This window comes from Aquarana catesbeiana, linkage group LG02 (assembly GCF_042186555.1).
Source record: "Aquarana catesbeiana isolate 2022-GZ linkage group LG02, ASM4218655v1, whole genome shotgun sequence".
Taxonomy (NCBI): domain Eukaryota; kingdom Metazoa; phylum Chordata; class Amphibia; order Anura; family Ranidae; genus Aquarana; species Aquarana catesbeiana.
Genome location: NC_133325.1, coordinates 548,177,205 through 548,190,536, shown reverse-complemented (window position 1 = coordinate 548,190,536; position 13,332 = coordinate 548,177,205).

Genomic DNA, 13,332 nt, shown 5'->3' with positions numbered 1-13,332 from the left:
ATCTTATCAGTACATGGAACCTGTACAGCAGAGACAGCAGAGATGGAATCCTTTAGAACACTGGACAAACCCTAACAAGAAATCTTATGGAATTGCAGGAACATATTTCAGGGATAAGACCTCCCCTTCATCAGCTTGCTCAACAAACTAACTCTTACCATTAGAAACTTTTTGTGAGAACACAATCAAAAAATAATAATGAATAAAAACAAACCTGAATAACTTATAAGTGGATGTATAATATGTCAGAAAAAGGCCATCCATATAAACAGCATTTCAATGCACCACATAAGCAAACACGGTTATAGATTTTTCAATTGATAACAAATACAATATTAAAGCTGATCTCCATTTTTTGTGAAGTTTAAATAATTCATTTGATCCAACCTCGTTCAAACAAACTATTTCCCTCACTAAGAGATGCAGCAGCTGTGCGTGCTCTATAAATTGCTTAAGCAGGGGCATGCAGTCAGGGGAGGGAGGTGAGGAAGAGCCACGAACATTAAAAAAAAAGACAGAGGTAGGTAGCCTAAGTCCTACCCCACCACTGGTAAAATTTGAGGCTCCTATGACCTATGGTTCCGGAGATACGGGGCTCCTTGCGCAGCATGTCAGAAGCTACATACAGAGCGGCCAGTTTACATACAAGCTGGCACACTCTGTTTGCAGCAGACTGAGAGGTTGAGCTCACAGTGCCTCTGACTTCTTGTCAGAGGCACTGAGCTCAATGAACAGCTTGGAGTCTTGAACCAATGGTAAAGTACCATTAGCCCCAGCTGTCCAATAAAAATCCTGCAGTGGAGGCACGCCTCTCACTGCAGTGTCATAGAAGGGGCATGTGTCTAAAAGACAAATGCTCCCTTCCAGCCCAGCCCTCTAAACTAGAAGGAAATAACATACAGTAGGTTTATGGGTATAAGATTTACCCACAATCCCATGTTTTTTTCACACAATTAAGAGGGAGAATGAGAATCTGCTGCTGTTGAAAAGGTACTGTTGTAATCAAGCTAAATAACATTATATGCTATATGTTATTATTATTATTATTATACAGGATTTATATAGCGCCAACAGTTTACGCAGCGCTTTACAATATAAAAGGAGACAATACAGTTACAATACAATAAAATACAAGAGGATTAAGAGGGCCCTAAAGAGCTTACAATCTAATAGGGTGGGGCAGGTGGTACAAAAGGTTGCAACTGTGGGGAATGAGCTGATGGAAGTGGTAGGAGATTAGAGACATGATAGGCTTCCCTGAAGAGATGAGTTTTCAGGGATCGCCTGAAGGTAGCAAGAGTAGGGGATAGCCGGACTGGTGGAGGTAGCAAGTTCGAGGATGGCAGAGGCTCTGGAGAAATCCTGGAGACGAGCATGGGAGGAGGAGACGAGAGAGCTTGAGAGTAGGAGGTCTTGAGAAGAGCGGAGGGGACGATTTAGGTGATATTTGGAAACAAGATTGGTGATGTAGCTCGGGGCAGAGTTGTGAATGGCTTTGTATGTTGTGGTTAGTATCTTGAATTTAATTCGCTGGGTGATTGGGAGCCAGTGCAGGGATTGGAGGAGAGGGTTGGCAGACACTAAGTGGTTGGTAAGGTGGATAAGTCTGGCAGCAGCATTCATGATAGACTGAAGAGGGGATAGCCTATGGAGAGGCAGGCCAATGAGAAGGGAGTTGCAATAGTCAAGGCGAGAGATAACAAGGGAGTGAATGAGGAGCTTGGTGGTTTCATTTGTTAAAAAGAAAATGAATTTTAGAGATGTTATGGAGGTGAATTCTACAAACTTTTGACAACGATTGGACTTGGGGCTGAAATGACAAGTCAGAGTCTAGGATTACACCCAGTACCCTGGCGTGAGGGGAGGGCCTGATGGTTGCATTGTTGATTTTGATGGAAAAGTCATGGAAGGGGGCATGTGCAGGGGGGAATATTAATAGCTCAGTTTTAGAGAGATTTAGTTTAAGGAAGTGGTGCGACATCCATGCTGATATGTCAGTTAGTAAGTTAGTAATGCGAGAGGAGACTGAGGGAGTGAGGTGAGGAGTAGACAGATAGATTTGGGTGTCATCGGCGTATAAGTGATATTGGAAGCCGCGGGCAGTTATCAAGTGACCAAGGGAGGAGGTGTAGATCATTTATTATTTATCTATTTACTGTGAAATTACTGGTTTGAAGTTATAACTTCAAACTTCAGTAATTTGTCCATTATGCCACCTGCTTGAGTACAGTTTTGGAAAATATAGTAAATTATCTTAAAAACAATATATAATAATTATTTGTATATTACTTATGGTAATTAACCCTTTGCCACCCAGGTCAATTCTGACACTTCTCTCCTACATGTAATAATTATTTTTTTTGATAGAAAATTACTCATAATCCCCAAATATTATATATATTGTTTTAGCAGACACCCTAGGGAATTAAATGGTGGTTGTTGCAACTTTTTATGTTACACAGTATTTGCGCAGCAATTTCCAAATGCATTTTATTGGTAAAAAAATAGTTTCATGAATATATATTAAAAAAAAAAAAAAAAAAAAAAAACACTAAAGATAACCCATTTTTTTTGTATAATGTGAAATATGATGTTATGCTGAGTAAATAGATACCTAACATGTCACACTTTAAAATTGCGCACACTCGTGGAATGGCGCAAAACTACAGTACTTAAAAATCTCCACAGGCGACGCTTTACATTTTTTTAACAGATTACATGTTTAGAGTTACAGAGGAGGTCTAGTGCTAAAATTATTGCTCTCGCTCTAACGATCGCAGCGTATGTAACCTGTGTGTATCTGGCTCAGATACTAGCCAGTGCATCACCAGCCACTGACCTCACCACACGTCCCTGGTTTGTACCATCAACTACATACAATATACAGCGCTTTGTTCCAACAGTGGAATAGGAATTTTCTGTCCCACTCCCAGAACAAAATCGATTTGGGCTAATCAGAAATGCCCAACTGAAAACTTTGCCTGTATAAAAGTCCAGAATATCATAGTTACATAGTTAGTCTGGTTAAAAAAAAAACACAAGTCCATCTAGCTCAACCAATAAAAGGGAAAAAAAATAAATTAAAAAAAAAGTATCCTAGAAAAAAAAAAGAAGAAAAAAAATCATACAATCCTATTTACACAATCCCAATACCCAGATGATCCAGAGGAAGGCAAAAAACAAACAAACAGCAAAGCACTAACCAATTTGCTCCAGCAGGGGAAACAATTCCTTCCTGATCCACTGAGAGGCAATCAGATATTCCCTGGATCAACTTTACCTATAAATGTTAGTAGCCAGTTACATTATGTACATTTAGGAAATAATCCAGGCCTTTTTTAAAGAAATATACTGAGCTGGCCAGAACAAGCTCTTGAGGGAATCTATTCCACATTTTCACAGCTCTTACTGTGACAAAACCTTTCTGTATTTGGAGATTAAGCCTAGGTTCACATTGATGCAATTTGGCATGCGATTTGAAATAGCACTTTCCTGTATCGGTGCGACGCCGACTTTGCGTCGCTGCACCAATTCCCAAAAGTAGTTTCTGTACTACTTTTGGGGACTTTGGGGTGCAATTTCTTTCCTCTAGCCCAAAGAGTGCCCCCTTGTCCTCTGTGATGACCTTAAAGTGAATAACTCAAAACAAAGTTCACTATATGGACCACGTATGTATTTGTACATGTTGATCATATGCCCCCTAAGACCCCTTTCACACTGGGGCGGTTTGCAGGCGGTATTGCGCTAAAAATACCGCCTGCAAACCGCCCCTAAACAGCCTCCGCTGTTTGTTCAGTGTGAAAGCCCGAGGGCTTTCACACTGAAGCGGTGCGCAGGCAGGACGGTGAAAAAAGTCCTGCAAACCGCTTTTTTGGAGCGGTGAAGGAGCGGTCAATGGGACAGCGCGGCTATACCGCGGCAATACCGCGGCTATAGCCACGCTGTACGAGGGATTTTAACCCTTTTTCGGCCGCCAGCGGGGGTTAAAACCGCACCGCTAGCGGCCGAATACCGCTGCAAGAACAACGGTACAGCAGCGCTAAAAATAGCGCTGTTGTACCGCCGACGCCCCCACTGCCCCAGTGTGAAAGGGGCCTTAATCTCCTCTTCTCAAGGGAGAATACATTTAGTTCCTCTGATCTTTCCTCATATCTGAGCTCCTCCATGCCTCTTATCAGTTTGGTTGCCCTTCTCTGCACTCTCCAGTTTCTCAATATCATTTTTGTGAACTGCGGTCCAAAACTGAACTGCATATTCCAGATGAGGTCTTACTAATGATTTGTACAGGGGCAAAATTATATCTTTCTATGGAATATATACCTCTCTTAATACAAGAAAGGACTTTGCTCACTTTGGGAACAGCAGTTTGGCATTGCATGCTATTATTACTCTTATGATCTACAAGAACACCAAGATCCTTCCTCACCATTCCCCCAGTTGTATACTCCTCCTAGTATATATGATGCATGCATATTCTTAGGCCCCAAGTGCATGACTTTACTTTTTTCAACATTAAACCTCATTTGCCACATACAGTGCGTCTGTAAAGTATTCACAGCGTATCACTTTTTCCACATTTTATGTTACAGCCTTATTCCAATATGGATTAAATTAATTATTTTCCCCCAAATTCTACAAACAATACCCCATAATGACAACATGAAAGAAGTTTGTTTGAAACCTTTTCAAATTTAATAAAAATCAAAAAATCAAATGTACAGTGGATATAAAAAGTCTACACACCCATGTTAAAATGTCAGGTTTCTGTGATGTACAAAAATGAGACAAAGACAAATCATTTCAGAACTTTTTCCACCTTTAACCACTTCAGCCCCAGAAGGATTTACCCCCTCAATGATCAGGCCATTTTTTGCAATACAGCACTGCGTCGCTTTGACTGACAATTGTGCGGTTGTGCGCTGTTGTACCCAAACAAAATTGATGTCCTTTTTTTCCCACAAATAGGGCTTTCTTTTGGTGGTATTTGATCACCTCTGCGGTTTTTATTTGCGTTATAAACAAAAAAAGGTCGTCAATTTTGAAAAAAAAAAAATTTTTTACTCTTTTGCTATAATAAATATAAAAAAAAAAAAAAAAACTAATTTCTTCATCAGTTTAGGCCAATATGTATTCTTCTACATATTTTTGGTAAAAAAAAAAAAAAGATGTTTTTTTGATTGCAAGATGATTAAGACAAGGATCCAACTTTGATCCGACTTAATAGAATTGAATGGGCTGAAAACGGACCAAACTCGGACCAAAAGTAGTGTAGGAACCTTTTCTAAGGACGGACCTACTTCTGTTGGACCAGTTAAGACTGCTCTCATAGGGAACCATTGATTTGTACAGTCCTGTGACATGCGCTCAGTGTGAACCGGGCCTCAAACTCATGTTAGGCAGGGTTCACACTGGTACGACATGACAGTCGTACGACTGTGGATCCGACTTTGCCCTGTGACTTCATGTCCGACTTCTATCCGACGTCAATGAACAGGATCCGACTTTGATCCCAACAAATACCAGGCTCTTTGAGTCTGGTATGAAACTTGAGGAGGAACCCCTTGCCAAATAGAAAAAAAAATAAAAAACCGTGTGGGGTCCCCCCCAAAATCCATACCAGACCCTTATCCATGCACGCAGCCCAGAAGGAGGTCAGGAAAGGACCTCCTGGACCATACCAGGCCACTTGCCCTCAACATGGGGGTGTGAGTGCTTTGGGGCAGGGGAGGTTCTGCGCCCCCCCAAAGCACCTTGTCCCTATGTTGATGGGGACGAGGGCCTTTTCCCAACAACCTTGGGTGGTGGTTGTCGAGTCTGCGGGCGGGGGGAGTTTTTCAAAATCTGGAAGCCCAATTTAACAAGGGGGCCCCCAGATCCCAGCCCCCCACCCTGTGTGAAAGAGTATGGGGTACATTGTACCGCTACCTTGTCACCCCAAAAAAAACCAGCACTCAGGTTTTTGACAAAGTCCTTTATTAAAGCAGCTCCAGTGTCTCTTCTCCCTCCGGTGAGGTCTTCATCCTCCGGTTCTTCTTGCTGTGCTGATGTCTTCTTCCTCTACTGGTTATTCTCTTTCCGCTGTCTTCCTCTGCCGGTCCTTCCTCCAAGATTCTCCCGATGCTAGCTCCCGCTGTAAATGTTAGCTGTGGCATGTGCCATTACTTATATAGCCAAGGGGTGTGGCCACCCCAGTGATGTCATCTGGAGACCCTGCCCCCTTGTTCCGTCAATGCCCCATCATGCGCCAGACGATGACATCACAAGGGGGTGGGATCTCCATTGACGTCAACGGGTGACCAGGCCCCCAATGGCTATATGTAATGGCACATGCCGCAGCTAACATTTACAGTGGGAACTAGCATCAGGAGAAGAACTGGCAGAGGAAGAAGACAGCAGAGAGAGAAGAATAAGCAGCAGAAGAAGACATCAGTGCAGCGAGAAGAACCAAAGTAAGGACCAGAGTAAGAAGACATCATCACAGTGAGAAGGACCAGAGGAAGAAGACATCAGTGCAGTGAGAAGAACCGGAGGATGAACAGACGCTGGAGCTGCTTTAATAAAGAACGTGCTTTTTTTTTTTTTGACACTTTTTTTTGGGTGAATGGGTAGGGGTACAATGTACCCCATACTCATTCACATAGGGTGTGGGGGGCCGAGCCCTGGGGGCCCCCTTGTTAAAGGGGGCTTCCAGATGTCGATAAACCCCCCCGCCCGCAGACCCCGACAACCACCACACAGAGTTGTAGGGAAGAGGCACTTTTCCCCATCAACATTGGGACAAGGTGCTCTGGGGTGGGGGGCACAGAGCCCCCCTGCCCCAAAGCACCCACCACCCCATGTTGAGTGCATGTGGCCTGGTATGGTCCAGGAGGGGGCGGGGGCGCTTGCTCGCCCCCCCCCTTACACGACCTGCTGGGCTGTGTGCTCGGATAAGAGTCTGGTATGAATTTTGGGGGGGGCACGCTGTTTTTTTTATTTTGGTGTGGGGTTCCACTTCAAGATACTCAGAGCACAAGTCGCATGCCAAAGTCGGATCAGTTAAGATGATGATCCGACTTTGATCTGACTTCAATGATATTCAATGGGTTTAAGTAGGACCAAAGTAGTACAGGAACCTTTTTCAAAGTCGGACCGACTTGTGTTGGACCAGTTAAGATGGCTGTCACAGGGAACCATTGATTTATACACGTCATGCGACAGGTGCTCCCAAAGTCAGAGCGTATGTCGTACCTGTGTGAACCTGGCCTTAAATTAGAGTCAGTACACACCTGCCATCATTTAAATTGCCTCTGATTAACCCCAAATAAAGTTCAGCTGTTCTAGTAGGTCTTACCTGACATTTTCATAGCCGCATCCTACAGCAAAAGCCATGGTCCGCAGAGAGCTTCCAACGCATCAGAGGGATCTCATTGTTAAAAGAAATCAGTTAGGAGAAGGGTACAAAAGAATTTCCAAGGAATTGGATATACCATGGAACACAGTGAAGACAGTCATCATCAAGTGGAGAAAATATGGCACAACAGTTACATTACCAAAAACTGGATGTCCCTCCAAAATTGATAAAAAGACAAGAAGAAAACTGGTCAGGGAGGCTGCCAAGAGGCCAACAGAAACATTAAAGGAGCTGCAGGAATAGCTCACAAGTACTGGTTGTGTGGTACATGTGACAACAATCTCCCGTATTCTTCATGTGTCTGGGCTATGGGATAGAGTGGCAAGACAGAAGCCTTTTCTTCTTTTCTTAAAAACATCCAAGCCCGAGTAAATTTTGCAAAAACGCATCTGAAGTCTCCCAAAATCATGTGGGAAAATGTGTTATGGTCTGATGAAACCAGGGTTGAACTTTTTGGCCATAATTCCAAAAGAAATGTTTGGCGCAAAAACAACACTGCACATCACCAAAAGAAAACCATACCCACAGGGAAGCATGGTGGTGGCAGCATCATGCTTTGGGGCTGTTTTTCTTCAGCTGGAACAGGGGCATTAATCAAGGTAGAGAGAATTATGAAAGTTCCAAATACCAGTCAATATTGGCACAAAACCTTCAGGCTTCTGCTAGAAAGCTGAACATGAAGAGGAACTTCATCTTTCAGCATGACAACAACCAAAAGCATACATCCAAATCAACAAAGGAATGGCTTCACCAGAAGATTCAAGTTTTGGAATGGCCCAGCCAGAGCCCAGACCTGAATCCAATTGAAAATCTGTGGGGTAATCTGAAGAGCGCTGTGCACAGTGTTTTCGCAAAGAAGAATGGGCAAATATTGACAAGTCAAGATGTGCCATGCTGATAGACTCATGCCCAAAAAGACTGAGTGCTGTAATAAAATAAAAATGTGCTTCAACAAAGTATTACTTTAAGGATGTGCACACTTATGCAACCATATTATTTTCGTTTTTTTATTTTTACTTTGCTCCACCTAAAAAAATTTAGTTTGCTGTTCTGAGTTGTACAGTTTATAGGTCACATTAAAGGTGGAAAAAGTTCTGAAATTATTTATCTTTGTCTCATTTTTTTTACATCACAGAAACCTGACATTTTAACAGGGGGGTATAGACGTTTTATATCTACTGTACATAAGTAGTCACAGCCTTTGCCATGACACTCAAAATTGAGCTCAGGTGCATCCTGTTTCCACTGATCATCCTTGAAATGTTTCTATAAATTGACTGGAGTCCATCTGTGGTAAAATTAGACATGTTTTGGAAAGGCACACACACCTGTCTATATAAGGTCCCACAGTTAACAGTGCATGTCAGAGCACAAACCAAGCCATGAAGCCCAAGAAATTGTCTGTAGACCCCTGAGACAGGATTGTATGGAGGCACAGATCTGGGGAAGGGAACAAAAATTATTTTTTGCCGCATAGAAGACCCCAATGAGCACAGTGGCCTCCATCATCCATAAATGGAAGACGTTTGGAACCACCAGGACTCTTCCTAGAGTGGGTCGCCCGGCCAAACTGAGCGATCGGGGGAGAAAAGCTCTAGTCAGGGAGGTGACCAGGAACCCGATGGTTACTCTGACTTACTCCAGCATTTCTTTGTGGAGAGAGGAGAAACTTTCAGAAGAATAACCATCTCTGCAGCACTCTACCAATCAGGCCTGCATGGTAGAGTGGCCAGACGGAAGCCACTTCTCAGTAAAAGGCACATGATAGCCCACCTGGAGTTTGCCAAAAGGAACCTGAATGATTCTCAGACCATGAGAAACAAAGATTGAACTCTTTGCCTGAATGGCAAGTGTCATGTCTGGAGGAAACCAGCTACCGTTCATCACCTGGCCAATACCATCCCTACAGTGAGGCATGGTGGTGGCAGCATCATGCTGTGGGGATGTTTTTCAGCGGCAGGACCTGAGAGATTAGTCAGGGTCGAGGGAAAGATGAATGCAGCAATGTGCAGAGACATCCTTGATGATAACCTGCTCCAGAGCGCTCTGGACCTCAGACTGGGACGAAGGTTCATCTTTAAACAGGACAACAACCCTAAGCACACAGCCAAGATAACAAAAGAAAAGTTTTTACACAAGTGACACTGGGTGGACTTTTTTTTTGCCATCTTTGTCATTGCTATTTTAATTTTATTTTGAGGTTTCATTTGAGTTATTTTGTTCAATTTATTTTGATTTATGATTGCTTTAATGTACACGCGTATTTTTCATATCACAGCACTACTGTTAGAGTGAATAATATTTACACTTTGATCTTTTAATTTTTTTCTGCTATGTTACAAAGTAGCAGTAGTGATTAGTAATTATTTTAAGTCATATTGGAAAATTCTTAAGACACACAAAAAAATGTGAAATTGCTTTATCTCTTTAGCGCGGAGTTCATTTACGGATTGATGTACAGAGACATCCTTGATAAAAATCTGCTCCAGAGCGCTCTGGACCTCAGACTGGGGCAAAGGTTTATATTCCAACAGGACAACGACCCTAAGCACACAGCCAAGATAACAAAGGGGTGGCTACAGGACAACTCTGTGAATGTCCTTAAGTGGCCCAGCCAGAGCCCAGACTTGAACCCGATTGAACATCTCTCGAGAGATCTGAAAATTGCTGTACACTGACTCTCCCCATTCAGCCTGATGGAGCTTGAGAGGTCCTGCAAAGAAGAAAGAGAGAAACTGCCTAAAAATAGGTGTGCCAAGCTTGTAGCATCATACTCAAAAAGACTCAAGGCTGTAATTGGTGCCAAAGGTGCTTCAACAAAGTATTGAGCAAAGACTGTGAATACTTTTGTACATGTAATTTTTCCTTTTTTGTTTTTAATACATTTTCAAAAGTTTTAAACAAACTTCTTTCACGTTGTCATTATGGGGAATTGTTTGTAGAATTTTGAGGAAAATAATGAATTTATTCAATTTTGAAATAAGGCTATAAAATAACAAAATGTGGAAAAAAGTAAAGTGCTGTGAATGCTTTCCAGATTCACTGTAGTTGCCCAATTAAACCGTGCATTGAGGACGACTTGTAAGTTGGCGACACAATGTAAGGACCGTGGACATTATTCCACTGCATAGCTTAGTGTCATCTGAAAAGAATGAAATGGTACTTTTAATCCCAGACCTTATATCATTTATAAATACGTTAAAAAGTAGGGGTCCCAACACTGAACCTTGGGGTACACCACTAATAACTTTATACCAATGAGAGTAAGAATCATTAACCACTACTCTTTGAATTCAGTCTTGAACCAGTTTTCTATCCATTTACAAACTGATCTTTCCAAGCCCGTAGACTTTACCTTTCACATTAGCCGTGTGTGGAGAACTGTGTCAAACGCTTTTTCTAAATCCAAGTATACCACATCCACAGCCACCCCTCTGTCCAAGGTTTTTATTACCTCCTCATAAAAAGAAATCAAGTTTGTTACACAACTTCTGTCGTTCATGAATCCATGCTGTCTGTTGCTTAAAATATTTTTTCCAGCAAGAACTCGTCTATGTGGTCTTTTATTAAACTCTCCAGTGTCTTCCCGACTATAGAAGTTAAACTAACAGATCTATAGTTATCTGGTAAAGACTTTGATCACTTTTAAAATATGGGCACCACAATGGCCTTATGCCAATCCAATGGTGCTATTCACTGGATTTAGACCCCTTTCACACTGAGCCGCCCCGGGTGTCAGCGGTAAAATGGCACTATACCATCATTTTAGCGGCGCTATTCAGCCGCTAGCGGGCGGTTTTAACCCCCGCTAGTGGCAGAAAAGGGGTTAAAACTGCCCGCAAAACGTGGCTGCTGTGGCGCTTTGCCAGCAGTATAGCAGCGCTGCCCTATTGTTTTCAATGGGCAGGAGCAGTGTATTCACCGCTCCTCCACTGCTGCAAATAAGCTGCTGGCAGGACTTTTTGTGAAGCCCTGCCAGCGCAGCGCCCCAGTGTGAAAGCACTCGGGCTTTCACACTGTGTTTGCAGCTGAGGCTTTTTTCAGGCGCTATGCAGGCACTATTTTTAGCTCTGTAGCGCCTGAAAAACACCTCAGTGTGAAATGGGTCTAATGCCGTGTACACACGGGCGGAGTTTTCGGCATCAAAGGTCCAACGGTCTTTCCGTCGGACTTTCGAACGAACGGACTTGCCTACACACGATCACACCAAAGTCCGACGGATTCGTACGTGATGACGTACGATCGGACTAAAATAAGGAAGTTGATAGCCAGTAGCCAATAGCTGCCCTAGCGTCGGTTTTAGTCCGTCGGACTAGCATACAGACGAGCTGATTTTGACCGGACTCGAGTCCATTGGAAAGATTTGAAACATGTTCCAAATTTAAAGTCTGTCTGATTTTTGACCGAAAAAGTCAGCTGCAGATCTGATGAAGCCCACACACGGTCGTCCGACGAATTGGTCCCGTCGGATCAGTCCGGTCGAAAAGTCCACCCGTGTGTACACGGCATAAGAGTCCCTAGAAATTAGAGACAATGGCTTTGAAATGACAGAGCGCAATTCTATTAGGATCAATGGGTGGATACCATCTGGTCCAGATGCTTTATTCACCTTTATTCTGTCAATATCTGTAGACATTTCTTATTTTTTTATTGATAATTTAATCCTCGCTATCCCACAAGTGTTTTTTTTTTATTTCACATTCAAGATCATCAAACTTAAAATAGAACTATAGGGAAAACTTTTTTTCTTCATTTTGGCTAGAGCAAGAGAGGGTTATAACCCCTGTTAGATTTTTTTCTGCCTTCTGTGTCCCATTGCAGAGATTTCCTTTCACTTCCTGTCCCATAGCCAAACAGGAAGTGAGATGAAATCTCTGCAAATTAAGTGAATTTCTCGGGCACCCCCAGGTCACCAGAACTAGTGTCCCCATTGGAAGATTTCCCTTCTATTACGTTCCTGGGGACAACCCAAATTTTGTTTTTTCTTTTACTTTCACTTTCAATGATAATAGTAAACAGGGCAAATAGAGAGGATAAATCTTATTAACAGGGGCACAGACAGCAATACAAACTGACAAGCATTCTAGCCACTCTGCACTCTATCCAAAACTAACAAAAAAAAAAAAGTTTTGCCTTTAGTTAATATGTTTTTGAAGTGATTTAGTTGTAAGATGATTTCCTATATTTCCAACTCACATATTGATAGCACGCACTTTCATTGTTCCATGATTGAATCCATTAACCCAACAGTACATTTTGTAAATGCCTTTAACCATTAAACTCCCTGATCTTTTTTCCAAGAAACACTTCAACTTAGTAACTCTCAAACCGCTAGGGGTTGTTTAAAGCCTCGTACACACGGTACGATTGTTGGCAAACCGAGCTTCTGATTCAAAAGGGCGTGTGCCAGGATCTTGTCTTGCATACTAACGGTACATAATTGTCGTGCCACAAACACAAACGCAGTGACGTACTACGAGGAATTTCAGCTCTTGAGCGCCACCCTTTGGGCCCCTTCTGCTAATTTCGTGTTTGGCGAGCATTGATTCTGAGCATGCATGTTTGTATTTTCGACTTTTGTGTGACGGATTTGTGTACTGACCATACGAAAATCTTACGTCAAGCCGTTGTCTGCCGAAAATTTACCAGCCTGTCGTCCAACATTTATTGGCCGAAAATTGGACAATTGTCAAAAGAAGCGTACTACAAGTAAGATTTTAGGACAACAGTCTGTGAACATACAATCCCCTGCCAATGTGTGTACGAGGTTTTAGGCTCTGGTCACACCTGAGTGTACTGGAATCGTTGACGGAATCACACAATTCCAGAATCGCAGCAAAACAGGTGACAATGGCATTTTATCTTATTGGTACGATTATTAGGGCCGATATTAGCACATTTTCAAATAATCAGTATCAGCCAGAAACTTACCGATATTA